Genomic DNA, 5,612 nt, shown 5'->3' with positions numbered 1-5,612 from the left:
CCAATACCTAGTAGTCTGCACATGTACTGAGAATACAGAACAAAAGGAAACACCGGAAACGTAGTTTTCCTTGCCTAGTGGGGAGGTCAAATCACATCCTTTCAATTCTGGGCCATTATCCAAGGACACGAACAAAGCACAAATATATATTAACTAGTAACTGTCAAAAATGTATTTGTTATTGGTGGCCTTTAGATTCTTTAACAATGTCCTAAAAGATTCACTGCATTCTTTGAATCTGGCCAAACTCTTCAACATGATTGCCATAGTTAAGTATATTAGAAATGTGCTAAATTACTTCCTTGATTGCATTTTGAACATTTCAGCAGCTGAGTACACTGTAAATGCCCCGGCAGGAATTTTTATTTCTCATCCTTATTTCTTTGGGATCCCCTGAGAAATATAGGAATGTTGTTTATTGCTGAAATACATCTTGTTTAATGTCCTTCATGTCTGTCCCTGGTGTCTAACCAGAAAAGATGGTGATGAAAACTCTCCCAGGCAGAGGAAGGAATAAAACAGGGAAACTGAAAGGAAGAGAAGGAAAAGGAAATGTATTGAGGAGGGATGGGAGGATGGGGACACACATCTTCTAAAATACGCCAGGACATATTGGTCACGAGGCCTCTTCAGGCCCAGGGAGGCAAGGTCATGACACATCAATGAGGGTGGGGGACGCCAGGCACCCAGGGGCCCTGAGGTATCTACCCCATGCCTCACTAGCGCTGCCCAGGAATGTCTGTCCCAGAGGCGGAGGCGAAGGCCATGTGCCATTCCAGCCCCTTGGACCTCCTGGCTCAGTTTGCCATCTTCACAGCATGACTGGATCCCATTTCAGTCTGGGCGTCATAACTACAGTTCTCTTAGGCCTGCTGGGATCAACCCCAAGATTTCCACAGATCTGCTTACTGTCTGCATTCAAGGGAGAGAACAAAAGGTGTTCCCAGGCTCCACCTTGTGGTAGGTACAAATGAGGCCAAGTTCAAAGCAAGGGCCTCAACTCCACCAGCTCTTATCATCACTGGCACCACCCAGCGTGCTCACCTGGAAAATCGACCTGCAATCTGCTCTTGCCAGCATCATCTTCTCAGGTCTCTCCTTTTAGCTAGAAGATTCTGTGGTTCTATGAGATCGATGAGGAGGTTTGTGGAATCTCTAGTACAGGAGCTTTTTGTTTTGTCTTACATTTTCCTTAACGGAAAATTTTAAACATACAGGAAAGAACTGAGTAGAGGGTAATGAACCCTCACATACTCATCACAGATAATTTAACAATTATCTGCTCAAGGCCAATTTGCACTTCATCTATGCCTCCATGTACTCTATGCCTCTAGATTATTTTGAAGGAAATGCTTAAATAATTTAGAATATACCTCAAAAAATAAACTCTCTTTAAAAACATTGAGTACAGTAATTTTTAAAAGTGGATTTCTTACTTTGGGAGGCCAAGGTGGGCAGATCACTTGAGGTCAGGAGTTCGAGACCAGTCTGGCCAACATGGTGAAATCCTGTCTCTACTAAAAATACAAAAATTAGCCAAACTTGGTAGCGGGTGCCTGTAGTCCCAGCGACTTGAGAGGCTGAGGCAGGAGAACTGCTTGAACTTGGGAGGCGGAGGTTGCAGGGAGCCGAGAGAGCGCCACTGCACTGCAGCCTGGGCCACAGAGAGCGACTTGTTTCTTAGAAATTATTTTTTAACTGCTCTCTATACAGAACAGTAAATTTCTACGTTAAAAGTTTTGAGAATTAAATGTAGTCTCCAAAAGCCACAATCATTTAAAGAGCAGAAAAATATTAATTAGCAGCATGTACACAATGGTCGATATACATATTCACCGTGATACTGTCCCACGTGGGACCTCAGGCCTGCCCAGTGAGGCAAATCTAAGTCAGAAAACCAGAGGCAACTCTGCTGGAACAACTATTCCATCCAGAGGATTGACTCAGAGGCACAGAGAATGGCTGTGGAATTCTCATAACGTCCTAACATCGCAAACTACAAAGACAAACATTACCTCCAGGAATGTGACACTAAAAAACTATTCAGAAACCAGACATGCCGCTGATTAAGTTAAAATAACTAAGTTTAGAAAACAGAAAGTATACATTAAATTTTTTTATTGTTCAAAAATCTGGGTTGAACAATCAAGCTGCATATACATAAGTGAACCCAAAACAACAACAACAACAAAACAACTTTTAAAATATAACCCAGACCCTTACAAATTGTTAACAGACTACTGGACTATCAACTAGAGGGCTGGACTGGATGAACAAAAAAAATTCCTTCCAACGCTGACACTCTAAGACAGAAAACAGGAGTGATACCCGCTTTCCCACTCACGTGCCCCCGCATGCACAGTGATGTATGCACAGGTGCGCCCATCTGGGGGAAGAAAGAAAACGTTGGAGACGGTACAATAACATCATTCACATTACTGACCACTTCCTACATTCTGATCGTTCAGAATGATGTTTCCAGTGTTAAGAAATTATGGGTATCCTCTACATTAAAACAAAATTACAGAACAGTGAAAACATTAGGACAGTTTTGTTGCTATTATTTGGAAAATACAACCCCATAGAAAATATTAAATTTTTAAATAAAACCATTGCGCTTATCTAAATAGTTAAATTGAACAGACTTTTGTCAGTTACAGCTAAGCAAGCGGACCCTGGGACAGGTTATACTTGGAATCTACCCAGAAGAGATTCTCTCCATCTCTTTGGGACGACGTTTTGCTCTGTTTCAGAATGAAAAACTAAGGAAATGCAAATCAATCAATTGCCTATTCTATTGCTAAATTTAAAGCAAACATGCTGGTGTCGTTGAAAATTTAGTTTAAAGTTTACATTGGCAAAAACTTGGGGCACAGATAAAACTGTTCTATTGCCAGGAAGAAACTGAGCATCAGAGCTGACGATACTCTACACTCCTGTGTGTTTCCAAGGCCTTCTAGTGCAAGCAAATGAAAACAAAACAAAACAAAACAATCCAGCTTTAGTTCTAACACTGACATTGTAGACTCCAGAAGTAATTCGGATTTTTAAAACTGCATTCATTCCCTTAATATCTGAATTTAAACAGCGTTCCATAGAACTTCAAGTACAGCTAAGGAAAGCACCTCACTGCCCCAGGCCATCTTTCTGCTGTTGAAATTGAACTTTTCTTGCATTTGTATTCTAAAACAAGTTTTTGGGTTTTTTTTCCTGATTGCTTTGTGAAACACAGACGTATATTGTGCAATTTTCTGATTTTGTACCTGTTTTTAGTTCTGCGTTTGGGCATGGAGAAGCACGTGGGCTTCAATCTACAAGCTCTAGTCTAGGCTACTCAACCCCCAGCGGTGGGGACTCTTGGCTTTTCTCACTTGAAAGCAATGGACTCTTTCAGGATACAGTGTTTTAAATGGTGGTGGGGGAAAATTGAGAGCAATTCATATTTTAGTTGTAAAAGACATACTTGGATTTTCTATTTATACCATAATTATTATGCATTATTTCAGTAATAAAAATGGAGAAATATGATGCTGTGGTATGGCATTTATTACACCTTCTTGTATTAATTTAGCCATTCATATGAGGACTTCGGGTGCTTTTAGATATGTAGCTTCTAGCCATATTATCTATTTAAAAGCATACATACCCTTCCTCTAGTGGATAATGTCCTGGTATTTAACAGCCCAGAGCCCACTGAAATTAGGATACTAAGCAAACACTGTTTTATTTAAATCAAGCCTTATAGGTTGCTGTACAACTTATTATCTTCATAAGACTATTACAGAGCTTGTATATGTCCTGGATGGTTATCATAACTAAAAAATTCTGTATCTTAACATATAAAATATGTATAAAATTCCAAACCACAACTTTCCCCCTCACAATTCTCTATTGTTTCCTGGCATTTGGTGCTATAGAGCAGAAGTCTGAAGCCAGATGCTCTTTGGTTTTCTTACAGGCAATGTGTTTTGTTTTTTTTTGCGACAGAGTCTTGCTTTGTTGCCCAGGCTGGAGTGCAATGGCGCGATCTTGGCTCATTGAAACCTCTGCCTCCTGGGTTCCAGCGATTCTCCTGCCTCAGCCTCCCAAGTAGCTGGAATTACAGGTGTGTGCCACCACGCCCGGCTAATTTTTGTATTTTTAGTAGAGACAGGATTGGCCATGTTTAGTAGAGACAGGGTTCACCATGTTGGCCAGGCTGGTCTCAAACTCCTGACCTCAGATGATCTGCCCGCCTCGGCCTCCCAAAGCACTTGGATTATAGGCGTGAGTCACTGTGCCCAGCCCGCTGACTTTCTTATATGCCTCGTTTTACTTTTTTCTCTACACTCATCCTTAAATGTGGTCCTTTCTTCCCAGACCCTGTTCATGTACTGTTTGTTGAATCCCTTTTTCAGTTAAATCCCAGGTCAATGCTAAGGTGATGAACATATTTCCAAGTCCAATTTCTAGTTTACCACTTTTCTATTGAAGCAGCATCCTTTTCCTTCCTATTGCCTGGTTTTGTGGATCTCTGAACCAACATCATACATAAAAAACCATAATATTCACATGTTCTGCTACTCAGGTATTTATTGTTTCTACCTTCACCTAAAGGGCTTTATTCTCGGGATGCCACCATGGGTCTGATAGTCAGTCCTTCTCTGCTTTCTGCTAATGATTTAGCTCTAAGATTTATGTGGGACAGAATGAAGAGGAAGTGGATTGGGGAGAAAGAAGAGAGAGTGGACATGAACTTTTTCTCTTCCCAGTGTAACAGCGGTTAAGAGCATCAGCGAGTATTTCTCTGGCTTAGGAGCTCTGACTTTGAGTAAGGTGACAGACATGAGTGGGGAAGAGGACAAGTACTAAGTAGTTTTCATGTTTTTAATTTCACAGGGCCTGTTTCATGAAGTAAGCCAGGAATTGAGCTACTTGGAAACTTTTGCCCCAAGCTACCTCCACATGCCTCATAAAGTACGTCAATTCCTTCTAGATTCTAGAATTGAGATTTGGCCTTCTTCTGGGTTTTTCTGGGAAGGTACGAGCAGCTCACTAGGGTCTTCTGCGAGCCGGATGTCATTTTGCCAGATGCAATTCTATTTATTTTTGAAAATGGAAATCTTCCCAGCTATGATATGGAGGAGAGAGTTCTGGACTAGTTCTCTAGTCCTGAATCGATTACTTATTGTTTGGCTGATCTTGGATGGCCCCTTTAATATCTCTGGCCTTAAATTTCCTTATTGATAAAAATGGAGAAATTTGACTAGATGATCTCAGAGTTTCATATAACCTATTGCTTTATAAGTCTCAAAAGAGAAAATAAATATGCCCTCATAAAGGAAAAAAGAACACAAAACAAGTGAGTAAATAAGTATATTTTTCCACTTTGGGAGGTCAAGGCAGGTGGATCACTGAGGTCAGGAGTTCGAGACCAGCCTGGCCAACATGGTGAAACCCCATCTCCACTAAAAATACAAAAATTAGCTGGGCATGGTGGAGATCGAGACCATTCTGGCCAACATGGTGAAACCCCATCTCCACTAAAAATACAAAAATTAGCCGAGTGTGGTGGCACACGCTTGTAATCCCAGCTACTTGGGAGGCTGAGGGGAGAGGATGGCTTGAACTCA

This window comes from Colobus angolensis, unplaced genomic scaffold (genome assembly GCF_000951035.1).
Source record: "Colobus angolensis palliatus isolate OR3802 unplaced genomic scaffold, Cang.pa_1.0 Scaffold103, whole genome shotgun sequence".
NCBI classification, from domain to species: domain Eukaryota; kingdom Metazoa; phylum Chordata; class Mammalia; order Primates; family Cercopithecidae; genus Colobus; species Colobus angolensis.
Note: the sequence above shows the minus strand (reverse complement) of the source record.